The sequence below is a fragment of the Tursiops truncatus genome, chromosome 21, assembly GCF_011762595.2.
Source record: "Tursiops truncatus isolate mTurTru1 chromosome 21, mTurTru1.mat.Y, whole genome shotgun sequence".
Taxonomy (NCBI): domain Eukaryota; kingdom Metazoa; phylum Chordata; class Mammalia; order Artiodactyla; family Delphinidae; genus Tursiops; species Tursiops truncatus.
Window position 1 is genome coordinate 1,137,595 of NC_047054.1, and position 25,292 is coordinate 1,162,886.

Consider the following 25,292-nt stretch of genomic DNA (forward strand, 5'->3'; position numbering starts at 1 on the left):
TACCCATGCTTAGGGATACTTGACAGGAAGCAGCATGTAAGTGAAAATATCTTAATAAATCATATATAGGCTGTGAGGATTTTCGCAAACATGACTGTGAGTGAAAGAGATCAAAATCGATATGATATGGGTTTCGTATTAAAAAACAGTTTTTAGACATGATCTTAGGATTACATATACATTTTCAGATACATAAATTTAGTGGAATGTGTTGTGAGAAGAAGGCTACTTTAAAATCAGGCTTCCAAATGATCATTTTTTTTCTAGTAATCCATTATTAATGATAAAGACTTCAGAAAATATATTTCTCCGTTTTTTTCAGAGTAAACTGTGGCATACAAATTACCAGTGACTCTCCCATCATACGGGAAGCAAGCGACCTAACAGCCCACGCGAGGCTGCACATTCGTTTATGCTGGACCTCCTCCCTAAACGTCACGACTCCAACCTGCCGCTTACTCTATATGGCAGTTATGAGAGATGACTCATCTCCCTGTATGAACACATTCTTTATTTCAGCCATCGATAACCATGACAATTATAATACACTGTGAGACTGCTAACAATGAGGTTTTCTCCCTGCTAGCTTAGTATAATTGAGAGTAAAAACAAGAAGATCAATAAAACTGTGAACTCCTGTCTTGACTAAGCAACTGACAATACAGCGATGTTTAGAGGGACTTGGTTAAATTATGAACAACTAAATTAATTATGAATGATACTTTACAGAGCAGAATTGCCTAAACATTCAGTGCGTGCGTATTTATACATGTATACTTATCTATCTATATACACACATATATATATATACATTTACATATAGGAATATAATGAAAGAAAGTACCATGGAAGAAAAAAATTGAAGAATGTGTAATAATCCACTTGGGTCAAAACTTCTGGTAAAGAGGTAGAAAAATGTCAGACAAGACATATGGTGGATAATCCCGGGCTGGCAAATCATAAGAAATAACAGCTCATTGGTCAAATTTGCCACGTGCTACTCACCATCAAACTTCTGGGCAGTGACTACGAAGCCCTACCTCCTCCCTTGAAGCTATAAAAGGACTTCTGGAACTGGACTGATTAAAATGTTTAGGCCTCACATCCCACTATCATAACCACAATGGGTCCAACTTAGGAGAAATTAAACTACAGATAATGTATACTTACAAAGGTATAGCATTAATTCTGTCTTAACAGTGGGAAATTATCCAATTGCTGTCTATTAAATTCAACATAGGTATACCTGAGTGACTAGATTAGTACAAATAAAGGGAATTAGGGAGAATATTTAGACATTTTATTAGCAATTTAAAAACAACAGAGTGCTGAGTGGAGAGTGTCATGTATTAAGAAGAATAATTATGGCATATTTAATTGCTAACTTATTTTTAATCTTAGTTTGGGGATCCTCTTTTTGATCCAGGAATTAATTACAGTAGCTTTTCAAGTGTACAGGTAGAGAGTTTTGGGGGGAAGAAGGGGAGATCTTTTGTTGGTGACTTTTGGTTTTGCTGAATAATGGTGAGAAAATATTGTCTGTAAACCTCTATGTTGTGGAGTTTGTTAAAGTCTGTCTTGACCAATTCACGAGTAGTTTTACATTTTTTTCATGGAATAAGAGAAAAACATATTCTCTGTAGGCTGTATGATGTCTAAGAGTCTTAAGACCATAGGCCCTAGAGTCAGACAAGCTGGGTTAAGTCCTGCTCTGTTATTCTTTGCTATGTGGACCTAAACAAGTTACCTGTCCAACTGGTGCCTCAGTTTCCTCATCGGTAAAAGACTGTTACGAGGATTACATGAATTAATATGTCAAACCCTGGAACAGTACCTAGCGCGTAGAAAACATGCTATGATTGTTTATTAAACACCTGTCATTTTATCCATGTACTATCTATCTATCCCCCCCACCCCCGACACACACACCCCTGCTGACTGTACTGTTATTACACTACACAGATCCTTGCCTTTTTGCACTCTACTTAATTACAACTCCGTCAGAATTGTACACATCAAGTCTCCATTATCACTTGGTTTTATCCAATTGTACTTCTGGGAGAGTTTGCATTATGCGTTCCACAGCTATGTCGCTTGGGACGAAAATGTTTACAATTCTTCACCTTCCTGTGAATAGAAAGTTTTCTGCTTCCATAACACCCCTTTTGTTCTGTTTCATGATCATAGCCCTGAATTCCACTTCAGATGATATTGATAAGGCAACTCCAACTTTCTCTTTGTTTTACATTTACCGGGCCCATCTTATGACTATATTTTCAAACACTAAAAAAATTATTTTAGATGTGCTCTTTACAAGCAGTTGGACTTTGCCTCTCATCCCCAAATCCAAAAGTCTCTGGCTTTCTGTTGGGACACTAACAGTCACATTTATTACCACACAACTGATCTGATTCCATTCCTTCCTTGAATAAACTATTAACTACTATTACACATTACTTGGTTTTCTCATTTTCTTACTCTTACTTTTACTGGGTTCATCAACTTTCTTTTAATTTATTTTGTATTCTCCACCCTCCTCCCCCAAGAAATGAAAATTCTACAAGGCAACTCAATATGCAGTGAATTTTAAATGGTCAAACTGTATTTCGAATATTTAAAAGCTGCTGGTAGAATATTTTATATGAAAGAATGAAAAGTAAACAATTTTTGCAAGGTTTGAGTTTTTCTTCAACAATGGAGTCAGTATTGATTTTTAATGTGTTTCCTAAAATAGATATTTGGTAGAAAACATAGTTGGTTGTTTAAAATTTTACTTCTTTGAGAGTGGAATTCCAGAAAGGGGTATTTTTTTTTTTTTTTCCACAAACCACTAAAAACAAGAGGAAACAGAACCGTATGTCCTTAAATGCAGTCTCTCTCTGAGACCAGAGCTAGGTGCTAGCTTTGAATGATTTTTTCTGACTAATGACATCAGACGAGGCCGGCTAGCTGTCGAATACTTACAAGCCTGCACTTAGCTCAAAGTTGGGCATGCAAACATTGTAGCGGCTCTTTTATTTATTAATCTATTCTGTTCCATAAGGTGCAATTATCCAGTAAACACACCATTTTAACACAGCTTAAAAAGCTAATTAGGATATAGGCCCTCTGGAAAACCTCACACATTTTGGTCCTTCCAGTGATTCTAGGAGATTACTGCTCTCTAAAAGTTCCCAGGTTGAGGAAATGGAAATCTTTCCAAAAATTCATAAATGACTCTGATCTGCATTCCCTCTTCACATTATCTGTAGACTGTGTGATTTTAAAATTAAATACATTTAAGAAGTGAGGTACATTAATGGTTAGAGATCCTTGTTAAGCTAGGAAGGCTCCTGCCCCCGCCTGAAACATGTACAGAAATTCTTAGAATGTCCTCACACTGCTGGGTCCTCTGTTTCTTTAATCCAATATATGTCCCCCAAGGAGCCCATTGAGAGGTAAATGAATGGAACAGATTCTCACTAGGCATTTTTATTCGAGTCCATCTATTGTCAGTTCTGGAGAACACTTGAGAAGTGAGCTGGAAACGGTAGCAAAAACGGTAGTGAGCTGTCAGTGGTACAGTTCGTCCTTGTTTCACTGAAAAAAGGCACACTGTCCCAATAAACAGCATTTCTTCCTTTCCTATGTGTGGTTTAGGGCTGGAGAAGGGGAGGTGTCACTGGTCGTAATTGTAGGACACATAAATAATAATAGTAGCTTGCAAATCATAGATCACAGCAAACAGAGGAGTTGGCAGTCATGAAGGCAAGAAAACAGACGCTTCCAGCACCAGCTAATTTCCTGCCCTCTTAAAAAATAAGTTCTCCTTCCTAACAGTAAACGTGCAATGATTTTGTTTGCCTCTTCAGCTGCAGGTTAAGGAAGATGAAACTTCTAAATCATAGATCTTTTTTTTTCTTTTTTCTCAGACAAAATAGATTTTATTTTTTCCATATCTTTGTTGGATTATAATTGCCTTACATTGTTGTGTTAGTTTCTGCTGTATAACAAAGTGAATCAGCTATACATATACATATATCCCAGGTACTTAAGTATATGGAGGTGATTTTTTCCTTCAAGAGGTACCAAGGTGGAAAGGGGGGTGGGATGAACTGGGAGATTGGGATTGACATATCACGCTACTGTGTATCAAACAGATAACTAATAAGGACCTGCTGTAGAGCACAGGGAACTCTACCTTATATTCTGTAATGGCCTATATGGGAAAAGAATCTAAAAAAGAGTAGGTATATGTATATGTATAACTTTGCTGTACAGCAGAAACTAACACAACACTGTAAATCAACTGTTCGCCAATAAAAGTTAATTTAAAAAATTCATGATCATTACTCTCACTAACTAGATGTGAGTGGTAAGCCTTCGCTTACTCCTAACCATTCTTGTGGTGAGAGCGCCAGCTTGTAAAACACACACGGGGTCAGATTAGGTTTCGCAGAAAGAAAAATTGATGCTCGGATCCAAGAATTCCTAGTTTATATCACACCCGGCCAGTCTGACCTCATCAGAGGTAAGACGCCTAGCACCCTGCAAACTGCAGACCTGGATGACACCTTTTTCTGCTGGACTCCCCCAAACATGTAAAATATGACAGGACGCGATGCTGAACATTGAGTTTGTGTGATAGAGACCCCGTGGGCAACTTTCTCACCCCTCCAACCTATGAAAACTCAGCGGGAGAATTCCCAGAGGATGACAGTGGCTGAGAAACTCTCCCCACGTTATTACAATGTTGAAAGGTTTCTCATTTACTGCCGGTGAAAAGTGTCTATTGTGGCTTCTAATAAAAACCTGTGAAGCCACATGGGTGTAAAGTATTTTTTTTTTCAACTTTTCAAGAAACTAGTGACAATGCTAAGTTCACTGTTTCACCTTTGGGTGTGAAGTCTTTCACCCTATTTGTGATGGCAGGTTTACATCTGTGCTGTAACCTATTCTTACAGCCAAGTAATCAGAACTGGATTTCACGCACGGACAGCCTTTGTCTTTCTGGATGTCAGACGATTGCTCCAAACACGAAACGCGATGAACTCCATACACGGGGCTTACATGTTAGCCTGTGAGTATAAGCGTTCCACGTGGGTCATGCGAGGACTGGTTAGTGATCTTGCAATGAAGGTAGGCTTCGGTATGATATGGAAGTTGACAACACCCAGAGCACGGGAAGAGTTGGCAGCCCTGAGCATGACAGTGGAAAGCCCCAGGAGGGGACGGTAACCCAGAGTCCACTGTGAAGACATCGTGGCCATCAGCATTTGAGTCGTCAGGTTGCAAACTTTGCTGGTTGCTTATCCCCAGCATTTGCTTTTGTACAGCGGTTTTGACAGCTGCACTGCTCACAGCAAACTGCCACTGTCGTTTGTTCTGCTTCAGCGCCACTCGACTGTCACCGCCTGTCATGAGGCAAGAAAGCGCCGAACCTAACGCCATCCGACAGGGTTTAATCATTCCTGTTACTCCTGTTGCCTGCAAGGCCACCTTGAAACACACAGCATGCAACTCGACTCTTCCTACAGCACTTGTTTCATAGGCTTCCACTGTTTTGTTTTTGTTTTTTAAAGAGAGTGATGAGCTATATTCTTTTGATTAAAAAACATCAGAGAATTTTATGTATTTGCTAAAGAAATAATACTGAAATGTATCAATCAGGAACCAAACCCAATGAAACTGCAGCTGGCTTTCCGTCACCCTCTTCAAGCGGTAGCTGCTTTGCTCCTTACTTATTCTGCTGGAAAGAAGAGAGGGAAGATGTCTTTTGTTTCACCGGGAGAACTGGGCAGAAGAGAACTAGTTATTTATGTATTTATTTTGGATGTGGACCATTTTTATAGTCTTTATTGAATTTGTTACAATATTGCTTCTGTTGTCATGTTTTGGTTTTTTGGCCCCGAGGCATGTGGGATCTTAGCTCCCCGGCCAGGGATCGAACACGCACCCCCTGCATGTGAAGGCTAAGTCCTAACCACCGAACTGCCAGGGAAGTCCCAAAAGAACGGGTTATTTCTTTGGCTAGAGAAAGCATATGGGGAAAGACATTAGCAACTTCTTTTTCCAGCCTCCCTTCATTTGGGAGAGCTTTATACCCGTCGACTCACTTTTCCTAGGAGCTCCTTGCCTTGGTCGAGGGCCAACTCCTCTCGCACAGAGGCACTCACTGAGGCGTCGCTAGATATGTGGTGTGTCATCATGTATTTCCCAAGGAAGGTCTCAACTGCAGCTGGTGGGGCGATAGACACCAGAGATGATCTGTATGCCTTTCGCTCATGCAAATAAGAGCCTGCCCTCAGGGGCAATATTCCTCCACCGCAAAGGAGAGAAATCCAGCCAGTCTTGTCAACACTCCTAGTATCAAACCCGAATGGACCACGTGCTATCAGACACTGTGGTCTAGCTTCCCAATGGTCCCCAGAGGATCCTGGGGCAAGAGAGCAGCATCGCAAAGGATAAAGCCACAGAGTTTTACGCGTTGACGTCACTCGGCCACACATGCCGAGGAGGAGTATCCCTTTTGGAACACACGTTTGGGTTAAAAGTAGCTGGGTTTTGGCCACATACACTGATAATGAATATAAATATTTGGTCTGATTTCTGCATGGCCGCTTCAACGTCTTATGTTTAGATTCAAGCCATCCAGCTTAGTGTGCACATGCAAATTCTTAATTGGCTGAAAAACGTCTTAGTATTCGATGAGATGATTGATTGATGACGAGAACAATCTGAGTTCATTTCCTAGAATCATGTTATACTGGGAAAATCATTCCTTTATTTATATTTTATTGAGTAAAAATAAGGAAGGCTATAAAGAAGGAAAGAATCTTCAGGAAACTAATACTTTCAAAAACTTTACAAAGGTCACAATAGAAGTAATGAGCTGAACATAGATAACTGAACTGTGAAGAACTAGGTATAAGATTACTAGGAACTGGTTTTTTTCTTCCTTTTAATTAGTACCAAAATCAAAAGCCACGAACAAAACCTGGTGTCTGGGATGCGGGAAAGGCCAAGGACACCACTGCCCTAATTTACTGGCACATGAACAACAGAATTGTCCACACAACTGCCACTGAGCTGCACCTGAAATCCGAGGCAGGAGAAACTGCGACGTGCTCACTGGCAGCCAGAAGACACCCAGGTCTGCACCTGCGAGCTGACTTGCTAAAATCTAACAAAACACACAACCTTGACAATGCCTTTGGGAAGGTAACCAAAAATCAAGGGTAGGGTAACCCCTTGGCTCATCCACATTAAAACTCAGTTTTCTGGGGGCTGCAGGTAAGATTAATTAAAGCTCTTGGCTAATCATGGGATAGAAATGTCAGCCATGGGTTGCTATAGGACAATTAGCAACCGCTTACAGCTGTCCGGCTTTGAAATGAAAATCACGACGGTGATCACGTTTGCCTGCCCCCCATGTCCCGCAGGATCCGGTTCTGCCCACCTTTCCAGCTTTACTAACCGTCTCCCAGTCGCAAGCCTCCCGTTCTACCCAGACGGGAGACTGGCTTAGTAACCGTTAAACTTTTGATAAATTCCCACAGCTACTCCTTTGTTAAGGCCACTTCCTTTTGCAATGCCATTTCCTTCTTTATCACTTGAAATGTTATTCATCTTTTGATGGTAGATTTCACAATCTTTCTTACCCATGAAACGTTTTCTCATTTCTCCACTCAAGTACGTTCTCTCTCTACTGAACTTTCTAAAGCTTGTTATTTGTACTTTTCTTACAAAACTGGGTTGCTTTGCATGGGTCTTCTCTCTACTGTATTGATATGATAGCAAGCGGAGAGCAAGACTGTATGATTTTATACGTGTGTGTGTGTGTCCACCTCTATATACACACACATACGCAAATCACTGAGAATACAGAACCCAGTAAAGGCAAGTGGGAGGCATTCAATGAATAATAACATATTGTCATCCCTTGTATTTTGTTAAAACTAGAACAGATAACTTCAACTTTGCTCGTGTCTAATATGCTCCTGTGATTGTTGGTCTGGTTGCTAACTTGAAGATTCGTGATTAGTAAACTGATTTATAGCTTCAAAGATAGCTTCAACATCTGCCAACATAACTACGTCTATAAAAAATGTTTTACAAGGAATATGCTTGTCAATTTTATAAGGTTGCTTCCTTTCCCCACATCGTTTCACTGCATAAATGAATCAAGCCTCATCAACCCCCAAATTCCGTTAACTGAAGAGCATTCCCTGGTGTTGCCTGCTGGCCGAGGAGCCCCAGTCCAACATTTTGATGATCACGTACATAACACAGCACCTCCCTGGTCCCTCGTGATGGTATGACATGCAAGGGCATCTCTAAACCTCTCTGCCATCTGCTCGTTCAAGGTCAAAAACAAAACTCCATGAAAATAATAACTAGTGCCTAAAACATTTCTTTCTGGGGCCTGAAACTGTGGAATATGCCACGCATACGACCCACAGTATCATTTCAACAGCGGCTCATTGCTGCCGATTGCACGGCAAGTCAGTCTGAGTCATCGGCAGGCGGTCTTGCAGGTAAGAAAAATGGCTTCAGCCCAAGCACCAACCTGCACATACATTTTTATACACTGAACGCAGGATAAATCCATCTTTTTTCTCATTTTTGTAAAACAACTGTGGGTATTATCCAAAACTAGCTGACTGTTAACCAGACAACTGGCCAGATCCATAACGTCCCACATGGACCCTGGCTGGTGCGTCCCCATCTGTACGGCCTGCTGCCTGCCTGTTCTGAATTATGGAGAGCAGGGAGGGGATCCAAGAGAGAAGGATTCCAAGGCTCTCGCCTGCTTGGGGGAGATATTTTTCTCTTTTATGCTTTGATAGTGTGGCTGATTAGAGACGGTTCCAACCCCTCTCCTCACTTTCCAAGTATTTCTGTGTGAAGAACCCCTGACCTAGAGTTCGTGGAGGACCAACTGCACGTGTGATTCACCTTCGGGTGTCCTAATGCTAGTTGTACACAAGCGTTTCAGTCCCTTCTTGTCTTTGGTGTCTTACTCTCTTACGCTTCAAAACTTGGGGACTCTTATTTCCTTCAGACAAATAGTATAACAATTGATAAGCATGGAAATGCACTTATGGATGAAGCATGACCACGCACTTCCACGTCAGCTGTTAGTTTTCAGCTCTGAACTCTCAACCTCTGTTGTGTGGGTGGCAGCAGGTAAAGGCTTTAAACTCTTTCCAGCAGATGGAATAAGTCTTGTCAGTTGTTACCTTGCCACTGAGCTATTTTTTGGTTTCTTAATTTTTTTCAGTACTCTTTTTTTCTTGGTTATATATTACTTGCTATGAGTTTTTAAAAGATACAATTTTTTAAAATATATTTTGGAAGCAAAAAGAAATTTCTAGCAACTGTTGACTATTTTTTCTTAATTTTACTCTCTGTTCTGGGCTGTCTATGCAGCAGGGGTTTGAGAAAATAAAATTGGGGTGTGGTGTTCATCATTTTCACACCAAATAATAAAATGATACCACTGTGGCTTGAGATGATAAGTATTATTTTCTCTGTTTTGGTCTTGATTGGTACCTACATTCCACTTTTAATCCAAATGCAGTAACAAGGAATTCAACAGCTTCTGTGATGAATGACCTTGTCAGAAATGAGGACTCATGTCTGCTGAGCTGCTACAGTGGAGTGAATCATACTTGGGTACAGCCCGAGGTTGGGAATATCAAAACCAACTGTCTAAATATCAAACCCAACTGCCTAAATGAGGAATATGAGTCCAGGCTGCTGCTTTTAAGTCAAAGACCTTAAAAATAGCAACTTTGGTGAAGAAAATTGAAACAAAAAGCAGGAAAAGGGTGTTAGGAATGAGACAGGAGTCAAGTTGATGGATTACAAAAACCACATAGATACACCTAAAGAAACAGGCTCATGCATGTGCAAAAATGTTATGATATGAGCTCTGGGTCTTCTTTCCTACCTGTGCTTTATTGACAGGTCAGCATTTTTTCCCCCAAAAGATCATGACAGAAGTACTCCATCAAAACTCTCAACCCCACTCCAACACACAGACAGTTGAATGTAATGGAAGGAAACTAAACGTGGGTGAAGGGAAAAGCAGGTTCCTGCTCCGTGGCTATGATCCTGGGGTCTTTCTGCAGAACTGACTGCTGGTCTTGGGTGTGATAAGCCTGGTGCTCATGAGTTACTCCAGAGCTTACTCCTGTGGTTGCACTTCTGAGAACGTGTAATGGGTTCTGGAGCGGAAAGGAAGTTCCTGACGAGGGCAGTGGAAGAAATTTAAGAGTCCTGGGTCACAGACTGGGAAATGGCAGGGTTTTTTTAGAAGAACTTTGTGATGATTAAATTTCGTATTTAAAAATAATATTCTGACTCAAGTCCTGCAGGAGACAATATGATTCACTGAAAATAATTCTGCTTTCAAATCATGGTCTTGAGTTAGAAGACTGGGCCCACCTCTTACTTACTGAGGATCTCTATAAACCTGCCTTTCTTGATCTGGAAATGAGCACTAATCCTGCAGTGTTATTATAAATATGGACAGAATGATGTTGAATCCCTAGCATCGATCTTCTCACAAAACTAGTGCTAATAATTTTTCCTAATAAACATAAAGCTATAAAAAGCAATTTTTTTTTTTTTTTTTGGCAGTACGTGGGTCTCTCACTGCTGTGGCCTCTCCCGTTGTGGAGCACAGGCTCTGGACGCGCAGGCCCAGCGGCCATGGCTCACGGGCCCAGCCGCTCCGCGGCACGTGGGATCCTCCCGGACCGGGGCACGAACCCGTGTCCCCTGCATCGGCAGGCGGACTCTCAACCACTGCGCCACCAGGGAAGCCCTACAAAGCAATTTTTAATCTCCCTACTGAGTGATACTGTCAGTTAACACTTAAGCGTGGTGCCTCTTTGAACAAGCTTGTAGACCCAAACGACAACCAGTGAAATGATTATTTTCACAACTTATTACATTCTAAAATACCTTAAAGTAATTATGTCTCTGTAGAAGTAGACAGAGATTAAATCAAGGATGTCCTAGTATAAAAATTAAAACAAAGAAACTGATAATCCTTTTCTAAAAATGCACAGGTGTTTTTCATTTAGCCTCATCACATCTGGACCCTTGTTCCAAGCTAACAGTATAATGTCATATCATGGGTCTCTAAGAATAATTCTACGAGTTTCTGTTACACTTTCTAAAAATTACCCATCGTGTGGGTTGTCCAAAACTGACACAATAAACCTTGGAGAAGAAGTTAGAGACAGCTGGAGTCTCCCATACTAAGAACTTTGGAGTAAAATCCTACTGAGCTATAACTCCAGCAAAGGATCCACTGGAGCCACTGGGTAGAAAAGTCAATCCTGCCTAATTCAGCTGAACAGAAACAAGAAAAAAGTGCTAATAATGGTTTTATTTAATTGTTGTGATAGACCCATGGACCTAATACAAGTGACAGAATGGGTAAAACCATTAAGTACTAAAGATACATTTTCTTTGGCTTTCCCTACCTTTTTCATCATTTAAGACACATATTAGGCACCATATAAGATCATGGTCGCTTCTTGCATACAGCACTCATCATCCTCCCTTTTCTTTGGGTTCTTCTACCCCATGACCATGAAATCTGTGTGTCTTCAAGCCACCTTCCAGGAGCTAAGGACCTGTCACAGTAACACCTAGCTCAAGTTTCAGGGCTGGAAACTTTCTCTTCTCACATCCATTAAAACACTTCTTTTTTGTGTCTCATTTCCTCTCTGTTTTCTGTTACAGATCGAAGCAAGTCCATAACCTAAATCTACTACTTTGGCAAACAGACAGACTAATGGATGAATACCTGATAACTGGGTTCTGTGTCATTGACGTGGGAGAGACTTGATTTTAATAAGGGACTATTCAAGACCAAAACACTAACCTAGAGGTGTAAATAATTAATGGTCTTATGACAAGACATTAAGAGGCGTATTTTGGGCAGGTGGGTGTTTCTAGAGGCCCTTTAAAAATACTTTATACTTGATCTATATATTAAGTTCTCTCTGGTTATCACACTTCTAGAAAGAGGTCAAATTTGGTGATAAAACACATTAATTTTAAGGAGAACCTGAGACAAAATTAATGGTCTGAGGTTGAAATATATGACTTTTATCTTGCGATATTCACAAAAGAAGTCGAACTTGTCAACACCACAGCCATCTTAAAAAGTATACAATATTGGCAATGAAAGCACAAAACTATAATAACTTTAAAAAGAAATCGTCTTTTGAAACCCTGCTAGACAGAGTGCTCTGCAGATGAAAAGCAAGTAGAGTTTCTCCTTATCACAATCACATACTCTCCCTCAAACATTTCTCTTTTGAATGGGCAAAAATGAGTTTTCCTCTTTTAAAAAAAGCAGTATTTCAAACAATGTGTTTTCTTGTGATAAGAGATCGGTTTTAATGTCTTTACAAAAGAGGACTTTCAAAATGGTATGTTATGGGGGAAAGCGTTAGGATTACAAATCACACTGATTTTAAAAGGACCCAAAATTCTGTAAAATTGTTCCACCCTTTGCCAAGTTCTTTCAGGGAGATGCATGTTTTTCTGGAAGGTTTGTGGTAGAGTTATTTGTTAGTTAGCATTGCTTTGTAAGGAAAAAATAAAGCCTAAAAGGACCCCTCTTAGGGAAGAGATATGGGAACATATGTATATGTATAACTGATTCACTTTGTTATAAAGCAGGAAGTAACACACCATTGTAAAGCAATTATACTCCTGTAAAGATGTTAAAAAAAAAAAAAAAAAAAGGACTCCTCTTAAAATTTCTCAAAACTTAGCTCCAACCATTTTCCCCTAATCATAGGGGGGAAAGTCAGTGTATCATCTTCCTAGGAATCTCCTCTATATTAATACTGTTTAGAGAGTAATCCACGATGATGCCAACTTTACTCTATTTTCCTGCTATATTTCCCCCCCAAATAAATGCTTTTCTTTAGCCTCTTGATCTTACAGCATTATAGTAGAGATCCTCTAACACAGAATTTAATAAATATATTCAACCTACATTTCTCGTTCTGCAAAGTTATTTGAAAAATATTTTAGAATTATGCTATAATGTTCTAGATTTAAATTACAGTGTAATAATTTATGGGCGGTGTATGCAATGACATCTGGCCCCTGGCCTCTTGTCTAACAATACAGTAGACAAGAATGATTACTCCATAATTCACACCCTGTCATGTCTTATTGCTTAATTAAAGCACAACCTTCCTCTACGTGACAAGCAATTGGACTGTTAACATTACAGATGATTATCCAGCCCAGCATATTTTATTTTTACCGCGCACTCTTTTTATGAAATGAGGGTGCTTACTTCAGGTACACCTACCTCTGAAAACATGAAAAACCTGGTTCTTTACTTACCTTCTGGCTCTTGTGCAAATTGCCACTAACAAAAACATGGGCAAAGTATTAGATGTTACAAATTAGTAATTTAAGTATTGAAATAACAGCCCAATATCTATCAAGCAAATTAACGAATGGGTTTGATGGCCTCTGAGTGTAACAGTTTCTTTTCTCTGTTCTTTTTTTTGGCCGTGCTGCATGGCATGCGGGATCTTAGTTCTCTGACCAGCGATTGAACCCGTACCCCCTGCAGTGGAAGCGCAGAGCCCTAACCACTGGGTTGCCAGGGAATTCCCTGTTCTTCTATAATTGATCAAGCAAACACTAGGGGTGATGCCTATGTGCTGGTACTTGTAAAATATATAAATGCACAGGGTCTGTACAAGAAAACCTTAAAACTCTACTGAAGGACTCAGAAGAGAGTAAGAAAGCGACAAAGGCTAGTCATCATGTGAGTAAGAATATCGTCGAGTGCAAAGGTATGGATTTTCCTCAAATCTATGAATCTGACAGTAATTCAATACAAATTTAAAAGTCAACAGGATTTTTTTCACCTTGATAAAGTGATACTAAAACGTTTAGGTTAAAGGATAAGTATTCAAAAATTGCTAGAAGAATCCCTGGGGAGGAGCAATGAGCATCATCTGGTGATGTCCTATATCATAAAATATATCCCAAATGGTACAATAATTAAAAGAGTTTGGTGCTGGAGAAGATATGATAAGAAAGATCAATGCAAATCTGGAAATAAACACAAATGCATGTAGAAATTTGGATTATGACATTAGTATTTGAAATAAAAGGGATAGAAACATTTGGTTAGCTATTTGAAGAAAAAATAAATAAAGCTGGACCCCTATGTAATTCTTTACAGCAAATAAATCTCAAATGGGTCAAAATTTAAATATGAAAAATGGAACCATATAAATTCTAGAAGGTAAATTCATCTATAAGCTGACAAGATGTTTTTACACAGGATGCAAAATCCAGAAGACATAAAGAAGAGATTGAAAAAAATAGCCAAGAATAGTATAACTAAAATCAAAATGCAAATGAAAATCTCAGAGAAAACATGTTTAATATGCTTGAAAAAATAATGTTCCTAATTTAAAAAATATTCCAATCAAACACAAGAAAGATGATTACCACAACAGAAAAAGAGTCAAAAATTAGGAAAGCTATATTCTTGTTTAAAATGGAAGTAGCATTAGTTTATAACATTATCTAAGTTTCATGTATGCAATATTATATCAATGTAGTGATATTGCACTGCAAATCTTGAAAGATGTTACCTTTGGGGGAAACTGTGCAAAAGGTATAGGGGATCTCTCAGTATTATTTTTATAACTGCATGTGAACCTACGGTGGTCTCAAAATTAAGTTTAATTTTATAAAGGACAAAAAAACTAGGAAAGACCATATATAGGAAGAGAAAATTTCTAATACCCAAGAGACACATGAAAATAGAATCGTTTTTAGTCCAAAGGCAAATACAAAGAAATATGATAACTGATGTCGGTGAAGATGAGGACGGTAAGGAAAGTAGCTCCTCTCATCCACTGTTGACAGAACTAAAATGTGTCTAATCTTACTAGAAGGCGATTAAGAGATAGATATATATATATATATATCTCCTGTAAGATGTTATAGAAAAACTTGAACGAACTTTTTGGCCAACCCTATATAATATATGCAAATTTTAAATAAATTCTCATGCCCTGTGACCCACTAATGCTAATTTACTTTGTGAATATAGCAGCGAAGATTTCTCAAATATAAATATATACAGAGATATGTTACAGCATTGTTGCTAATAGTGAAAAATTGGAAATAACTAAAGAGTCCATCAATGGAGAAACGTTCTGACTAACTGAATTTTGGCACGTTCGCGAGGGAGCAGCTGTTAAAAAGAATGAGGCAGATACCTGTGAGCCAATATATATCAAAATCAAGGCGGGAAAAGCAATGTGCAAGACAATGGGTATATATATTTCTTTTCTGTAAGTAAAAAAATATTAGCCAATCATCATCCTATCTATCTCCTAGGTCAAAGGAGATAGATAGGATGGTGAAGAGGGGGGCAAATACGTCAGTGTGCAGGGAAAGGCTTATGTGGCTTCCATCTTCTAAACCTCTTGGGCTTTGAGTAGGGATGGCTTGACCTCAGCTCCACCTGGCAGTCCCCCACCATGTCACCCCTTCTCTATGTGCTTTTCTCTACCCTGGTAGCACAGGGGCTGGGCAGTGAGCTTAGTGCCCGGGACTGTCCAGGCAGTGAGGAGCACATCAGAGACCCACGAGCCTGTGAGTACTTCTCTGGACCATTCCCTCCCTTGGCCTGGAGGATGGGAAGCCACCCAGACCCACCCCTGCTCTTACTTAGCGGCATCTAAATAAGTAGAGGCATAGGTATAAATAAGTAGAACAAGGTAAGTAGATAAATAGCTGTACATAGGGAATTAATAGTCAAATAGTACAACATTCCTATCCTTCCTATCCTATTGCTTACAGACCGCTGTCCACTCCCCCGCTCAAACACCCCATCTTGGAATAGCACGTCACTAGGTTGTATCACACTTTAAAGCTACTCCTTGCCAACCTCCCCCAGGCCCTCTTCTGCATGCCTTGGAAATTTTTTACCCGAGTCCATTCTCACTCTTTCTAACATTACTCCTGTCAAATTCCAGGTGATCTGGATATCCACATTGATCCTTGCACAGCAAACCTAGCCTCTTAGACCTGAGCTCCAAAGTTCTTGGACTCTTTTTAACCTCTTTTACATGGTCACAATATTGACTTTTTTTCATCACAAATGACTGAAATCTCAATTTTAAGCACTCCATTCTTTAGCACCGACCCCCTCCTCATTCCAGCTCATTCCCTAGAGGCCTGGAACTCCTTCTGCGACGGTGTTTACAATCTTTTGATCCTAACGCCATTCCTCTGTCTCTCACCCCCTCGTTTCGTACCCAGTTTAAATTCCACAACCTTACGCTGTAATCATCCCTTTGCGTATGCTGTCAACTCATTCACCCAGCTTGAGCTCCTTGATATTCCCTTGGCAAAACTCCAACCACTGTGCCACCGACTCTGCCTGCTCTGTACCTGCACCCGCACAACTGAGTATGGTGAGTGAATATGGTGAATGAAAGCCACGCAACCTTACGCACTGGTCTTAGCCTAAATTCCTGACCACTAACCTCCATGGCACCTTCGTGCTTCTGGTTTCTCAGGTTATTTTCTCAGTCTACTCACGTTCCCTTCCATCACGATTTTATACGCTCTCCTCCACCTTCAAACCTCCACCATCCTCAGTGTCAGCTTATGCCCTTGCTTCTATTGCATTAAGACAAGTGGACAAGCTAGAAGAGATCTTCCATAAGGTCTCTCCTCATCCGTCCACCTTTCTTCGTTTGCACTTGTTGATGCCAACTTCTCTTCTCTGGATCTCCCTCCACACTTGCCTGAAGCCTGTTGCTCTCTCACCTACATACAAAGAACTCCAGTGGATCTTGCATCAGCAATCCCCCCCCATTGATTGAATTGCCCTTACCAAATATAAAACATACTGTTATTGTTATTATCTCAAAGGAAACAAAACTTTCTCCCCACTTCTAACTATAGATACCATCTAATTTTTTTCCTCTATTTATAGCAAGACTCCTTCAAAGAGTGCTCTGTACAGATTACTTCTAATTTTTCTCTTCTCGTTCTCTTGAGCCAATGTCAATTAGATTTTCTCTCCCACCACACCACAACTGACCTAACATTGCGAATCCAATCCAATCTTCAGGTTCCTCGATATAAGTACGACATTTGCAAATGGCTTCCACATGGTTTCCAGGAAACCACCCTTTTCCGGTCTCCCCCCTCTTCATTGGGTAAAAGCCTCAGAATCCTGACTTCTCGACATTGGGGCGCTTGTGCCTAAGCCCTGGGTCCTCTTTTCTTCTCTACCCACAATGGCTCCTCTAGTGATTTCACCCCGTTACGTGGCTTTAAATACCATCTCTATGCTGAGAATTCCTATCTCTAACCAAGACCTAAACCAGAGACTGTTGCTGTAGTTGACCTCACATCTCAGACCCAATCCATCACAAATTCTGTCAGTACCAGCTTCAGATACATGGAATGGAAAACCACATATTGCCACTGCTTCCTCTACCTTCCTGGCTCCAGCCACCGTCATCTCTTGCCTGGATGATTACAACAGTCTTCTAACTACTGTCCCTGTTTCTGTCCTTTCTCCTACTTAGTCTAGTATCAACATAGCAACTGGGGATGTCCTTTTAAAACATACATCAGGATCACCTTATCTCTCTGTTCCAAACCATCCAATATTCCACATCCCGAAAATACAAAATCTTTTAAAAGCTTCCCACGTTACATGGATTAGAAGCTAAAACCTGTTAGTATCTCCAGCTCTGTGACTCTCCGATGCTCTTCCGCTCTCCTGCCCGTCCCAGCTCTCTTAGTTCCTTTGCACTGCTTTCCTCCACCCGGGAGAGCTTTCCTCAAAGCCTCTGCATGTGCTATTTCTCCTGCCTGGAGCTCTTTCCCAACTACCCACTGGGTTCCTTCTCTCCTCCTTCACGTCTTTGCTTAACTATCACTTTCTCAATAAGACCTTCAAGTCATCCTTCCTTGTTTTACTTTTTCCATACTATTACTTCTCTCTCTCTCTGTCACACACACACACACACACACACACACACACACACAGTCTTATTTATTCTGTTTATAGTCTGTTTCTCCCCACAAGAATGTAAGACCCATGAAGGCCAGAATTTTTAAAAATTTGTTTTGCTTCCTGTTACACCCTAGCACCAAAAATAGTGCTTGATATGTAAGAAACTCTGAATAACTATTTGTTGAGTGAATGCATAAATGATAGGTAGATATTTAAAGGGATATGAATTTCTGTGGAAGAAAAATTATAACTAGTAATTATTTGAGGGGAAATAATTTTTTAAATGTACTTTTTTTCCCTAATCATGTACATCATTAGTTTTTGTTATTTAAAATTTTAACAAAAATGATATTAGCATGGATATTACAGGATGTTATAGGATATTTGTTGGTTTTTTCAACATGCTCCTGTTTTTTTAAAAAACAAGGTAACAAATTTTATTAATAAATCTTCAAGATCTTTAAAATTGTTATTAAAGTTACAAGAAATTAACCCAGAGATCAAACAGTAGAATAATGAATTGCCCAGCTAACTGAATAGTCCCGCATCTAAAGAGTTATATAAATTCCAAATGAAGACATAGTATAAGAAACCTTTCAGGTGATTGAAGCAAGTGACTGAAGCAGTACGTATATAAGTGATCTGTTTCAAAGACCAGAGAAACATTTACCGAGGATTTTTGGACACTGCAATGGTAGAGGGTGACCAGCATGTCTTTTGCTGTGTTCATTCATGTACTGGCTAGTAACAGTATGCTTGTGATGAGATGTAGGAATTGGAATCGTGGATCTGATGGTCCATGTTCAGAAACAGAACAGAGTAAGAACTGATTTGATTAGCTTGAGTGATAGGCTATTATGTTAATGGCTCCATTCCAGGCAGCGTGGCCCCGGACATCTCAGTGCTGACTGGGCTCCGTCTCATAATAACTTACGACTTTCTGTCAGGCACCAGCACTTTGATTATCCAACATATATGAAGACAAAAGCTGATACTAATTCAGGTACCTTTGAGCAATCTGAATCCAAAGGTATGTTCCACACAGTACGATGAAAGAATGTTGAGTTTTTGTTAACTGCATGAAAAATATGTGAATTCAAGTAGAATTTTCTGCCAATTTATGAACATATGGTTACTCTTTCTACTAATAAATATTTCTAGGGGTATGAGACTAACGAAGCACACAGTGATACTGCCTTTTCATCATTATTAAAGATATAAACTCTCAAGAGATATGAAGAGATGTAGGTCATTCCATGCATAATTTCATACAAAGCCACTTCAACTAGCAAACCTTGCTCAGTACATAATAGGTGATGAAGGAATGTGGTCTGAACACATAATAACAGAAAATCAAAATGAACACTTAGGATTTTTGAGGGCCATGTTTCCTGCTCCTTCCACCTAAATAATTTCTTTAATAGATAATGCTCTATTACTTATATTTCCATGGCCTTGATACACTGTGTTTGGGTCCTGCTAGCCACCCAATAATAAAAGGATCTAAGTAAAGGAGCTATTCCATTTTCATTCCATTTCAGTCCTAGCGAGATAGTCTTGATGCTAAAAGCATTTTATATTTTTTACGAGATGATCAGCTCAAGATTTTCTGATCTCCCTCAATCTTTCTCCACTTCAGGTTTTCTCACAGATGATAATAAAGCCATTTTGATAGAAATGTAGCCGTCTTACGATTTTCTTTTTAGGTAGAGCGTCATATTTTTCACAATTTGAAACAGCAGGCACAGCAAAGTGCACTGCAGTGGAAAGAGAAGAAGTGTGAGAGCAACACGTTCTCCTGAATTTTCAGGAATCCAAAGTCCTAAAAGAATTCTTTTTGATTTTTGCTGCTAGGACACGGTAGTTCCCTAAATACTTCTGAATCTAACCCTGTTTCCGTCTATCACTTTCTTCTCTATTTCGGCCAGTACTGATTTTTTGGAATGTTTGGGCTCTGTATTTTACTTATTACTTCTAAAACTTACTGCAGTGGTTCTATTGTTTGGAATTTTTTTCCTTTTGTTCTCACTGTTTGCTTTTCCACTTCTATTCATTTTGACGTATAACCATTAGGCTTAAACATTTCTCAATCTAGTTTTCTTTGTGGTCTTCATCCCTTTACTCTCACCGTTTAAAATTTTACAAAGTAAAACTCAAGCTCTATTTGTATTTTGTCTGAATAATACATATATTTTAATGATATATTTTAAGTAAATAATTTAATATCCCGTATTATTCATATATCCTTGACAAAAGTTGAAACACTGTGTTTTTCCACAATTTTTAAAAGAGTTAAAAATCTGTGAATAAAACTTTCAGATATAAATGAAGACATCTAATATGGTGTAATCATCTTCAATTTTAGCAAACAGCCCTGTGCTTGAATTTTATTTTAGACCATTAAACCACCTAGATTATATCAAATGGTTTTTAGATTTTGTGAAAGTGAGAGCCTCAGAATACCTCTAAATTTCTTTCAGAATGAAATAAACATAAAAGAAATATTTCAGTACGGTCTTTAGGTGTGTTTACAGTTAGGTACATTTCCGAAAACTAAACTCAAGGACAGGATTGGATTTGATTTCAAACAATCCCTCCATAGCATATGTGCTGGTTGCTATGCAACACAATTTAATACCAACAAATGATGCCAAGTGATTTTTGCATACTATAATTGGCTTGTAAGTTTTGTGGCTTGAAAATTGCGAAAAGAAGGTGGTTATTTAAATTTCAATGGCTATGTTAAAATGCTACTTTTTTAATTAAAAAAAAAAACAACTATAATACAAAACCTACATCTTAAAACTGAAGAAAAGACCTGACTTCTGTGATAATAAATGTGCAACAGTCTGGAAAGTTTCTCTTCCACTCTTTGGGAAAGCAAAGAACATATTTCAATAACTTTTTCTGCTGGTCTACTCACCTAGCTTCTCTGATGAGTTGGCTGTAGGAAGCCTGTGTAGAGGCAGGGCTCAATTAGTGTAATTTATGTATCCTTGGACGTCAATCATTCCTGTTGAGAGGTGGGACTCGTAAGCTCTCAGTGCATTAATTAAGAGCTTATCTCAGCAGAGCCATCTTTCTACCTAAGGACCAAAAAGAAAGTTTTAATTAGATTTTTAAAAGCAAGTATGTCATCTATGAAAGCAAGTATAGTTCTTTAGTTAGTCTGTGAGGCCACAACTGGAAAAGAATATTGCAAACCATACAAAGGGCACCTGTTTTCAATCATCTGTGATGTTATAAGTAGGTGGGGAGCGTCAATCTCCAACACCGGCTTCAGTCCTTGGACTATCACCTCCTGTAAATAACTGAAGCTTTGACTACGTTGTTTCATTGCCAACACAATTATTGGACCCTTGTCTAATTACTGATGCAGAGCTGATGCTGATCCAAGTGCAATTACAACGCTGAGGACAGACAGTATTTTTCTCTGATGGCTGACTTTTTGTTCCAGGCTAGCTTCTGACTGAATATGCAATGGGCAACACAATGCAAGTTCAGCAAAAGGGAGTGAGGGAACTTGCACAACACATCAGTTTCATGGGTTCAGTGATGGAGTGAGTGTGCTGTTGCTGGCTAACCTAAAAACACAGGGACTCAAGAGAGGTAAAAACTTAGCTAGGCCCCTTGGTGTCAGCTGCTTGACAGGTTGTTCTACTGGAATGGCTTGTGTGAGGCCATCAAACACACTCCTTAGGGCTCACTTGGGAAATAATAGATACATTATTGATTAAAATATTTATAAATTAAGGGAGGGAAACAAATTTTAAAAGCCAGTTCAGATTCTAGAAGGGAAATATATCTACTAATAGCTATTAACCCCTCCCCCTCCATAATTAAGGGTGGGGGTCGGGATGCATGCTTAGGAGAACAAACACAAACGCGTCTGCCAATGTCAAGGAAAAAGCAAATAGTGAAAACAAAAGGAAGAAAAAAATAGTGAACAATAGGAACACTGCAATAAGTTGTAGAAATAATGAATAAAGGACCAAACCTAAACTTTCAGAAAAATCAGCACTGAAAACAGTAGCAATGCAAAATTTCTCTTTTCGGAAAAGTTACAGGCAAGGGGGACATATAAACCCAAGCACAGTGAGCACAAAATAAACAACGTGGTGATTACAAGGGTGTTTCTGACAGCCGGACTAGCAGCATGGACAGATGCTTCGGAGAGCAAGACTAGCTCTGTTCCAGGGTCCTTGTTGCTATGATATTTCATTTTGTTTTTCTAAGGGAAGGTGTCTAGGAAATCCAGTTACTGTATAGCCTATAAATTTACCCCCCAAGTAGCATACTTGACATGCACTGAATAACAGCCGCAAAGCTGACAAAAGAAACTATAGATTTTACAGGTATGTGGTTTGTGCCGTATGTTTCTAAATGATAGTGTACGATGAAAACATTACTATATAGACACTTTGTCAGAAGAATAAAGTTGGAAGGTTGTCACCCATCATTTATGCTAATGTCCACAGAGATATTTTACAGTCCTTTCTCCACTCTTTCCCTCACACGTTTTCCCAGATATTTTGCCTCATGTATGGTACTGTATAATGGTTACTGCACAATGCATGCAGTAGTACTCCCCAGATACAATTTGGTAATTGTGCTGGTTACACCAATCGTGTGTGCCTGATAAATTTATGTAATACAAACATCCTGTCTTTGAATACCTATTTTGCGTCCTTCAATGCGTCTTTTTATTTGCATTTAAGCCAGGGTATATTACAACGTCCAATGACCTCCTGAGCATCTTATACTCAAGGATGTCTAAATGGTAATATTCATACATACAGTTTTATGTTTTATGATTGTGTGAAATTTGTTTGCCACAGGAATCTCTTTGTTTTCCATGTTTAAATTATGTTTATGATAGACTGAGGGCAGAACATGGTGAAATGATCAGATATTTAGTGCAGTTGTTTTCAAAGGAGGAAAACATCAGGATGTGCCTTTCCATGGGTTGCCAGCCTTTTTTTTTTTTTTCCTGAAGAAGTCTGGGAATCTGAAGGCTGCTCCCAGTGACAGTGACCAGGGTCATTGCTATACATTCCCTGTCAGTTCCTATGGGCCATGTTTCTCAATTAAGAACGTGACAGAAGGAATAGGCTTCAGAGCAGGCAGTAAATTTGGGGGCTTTTAGTCAAATATATGAATTTTCTCACTGCTTAATTTGCAGCTGCAAAAGAACCTAACTTTAGGATTTGGAGTAAAAGTTAAGTCTTTTCCTGAATGAAAATTTCCTTGTTATTTTATACAACATTTTCTCAACTTAATGAGACCTTTGGAGTCAGCTAAAGTAGAAGGCCAGCTGGAATTACAGCTGGAACAATGTATCCGATATATTATACCCTTTGTGATTTGCGCTGAAATTGATTGCAGTGTTGCCATGGCATCCCAAGGGAGAAACCCTGGTCTGTGTTTGGACAATGGCAACTGGTGGGAGACCTGGGTTCATCTTCTGCCCTGCCTGTACTATAGGAAATTGCATCATTTCTCAAAGATTCTGTTTATGATGCTACCAGACCCGTGCCTTAACCCAAGACTCTCATCTCCTCAGAAAGTGATTCTCTGTTCTTAGCTACGTGCTTCCATGATGACAGCTGTAGGGCAAGGAAGTCTATGACCTTGTTTCTTCTCCTAAGGTTTTGGTAAGCCTCCCCTAGGTCCTGGCAATCTGGCAGGGGTCACTGACGTTTATCAATTTGATGAACTGGGAGCTGATAAAAAAAAAAAAAGTGAGCACTTGTAGTGACATCTCAGAGCCTCAATCTGTTTCAATTTCAATTAATTTATTCACTATCTAAGGGTAGCATAGCTGGGATTGGTATTATTGTTTCTTAAATGGTATTTGAGTGTATATACTCACATGAAGCTACGTGGCTCAGAAAACAAAGACTTAGAATGTACTTACTCAGAATAGTTTTTACCAGATGGACCAGTAAATTCTTTTGAACATTTAGCTAATTCCTTCAGTGAAATCAGTCACACTAGCATATATTAATTTGCCACATTTTCTATACTCGTGGGACTTGTATCCAAAGGCAAACTATAATGAAGCTGTAGATAAAATGACCCAGTTTTGTGTTGTCTTATTACTAGTGATTAAGTGTGAAAGAGTAGGATTTACTGTCTGACCTCCTCTATTCTTTTTGAGAAATTATATTAGAAGGAATAAAAATTCCTTTTTTAAATATATTGTGAGAAAAAAGAGAGACATTACAATGGAACATTGGGGTCAAATACACAGGTATCATTAGCAGTATAACCTGGGACTTCCAGTAGCCTTGAAATGATGAAAACACCAACTTTGAATCTATTTTATAATTGAGATTCGCAATTGTGAAATGATTAGAGATTTTCATGTTTCTGTTAATGAGATTTAATACAGAAAACTTTACAGATACTAATTCAATCTAGTAATGCCAAAGAAAGACAAACCAAGTCTAGTGTCTCAGAATGTGTAGGTTTGGGGAACAAGACAGAATATTCTGCAAAGTCTACTTATTTAGACAGATTGTTTCCCCTAAGCTGGGTGGGTTACCCTTCTTTTACCTTTGGCATTTTATTATTCAGTTTAATGCTGAAATATTTTATTGTACCTGAACCTAGAGGTTTTCCACTTTAACATATTTATAAGACAATAATAAATAAATGAAGACTTAGTCCAGTACTGATGTCAGGATTGTAGTAAGTTTCATATTTTCTTTTTCAGATTTCCCCAGTTTTATTTACGTGTCTGTATGTTAAGTAGTACACAATTTTTTTTTTTTTTTTTTTTTAAACCCACTTTTCCCAATTCTGACTGAGGAAAAGTGATTAGTTTGTAGCTACTTTCTTGACATTTGAATTGTTTGGGAGAGACCAGTCCTCAAGTTTTCTGGGCATTAGGTTATATAAGTGATGTCAAGTACTATCTACTTGTACTGAATGTCTCAGTTACCAAATTTTTTTCTTGTAACTCTTCTTCAAGTTTAACAATAATTGGGCGGAGGGGCAAAAATTAATGTACTTCATTGAGAACCTGTTCTAATGTAATTTTTGAATTAAAGATCAATCTTTCATAGTAACAAATTTGGCAGTTAGTGAAACTATTCAAACGCTTTAGAGGTAAAGTATTGTGGTGAAAACAGTAGGGGAAATGCATATTTCTTTATTTATTTTTAAACAATGTTTTCTTGTTTACCCTGCTTTTTGTATTTTCATGTAGATTCTATATGTGGGCATATTAGCATATGTTACCCAG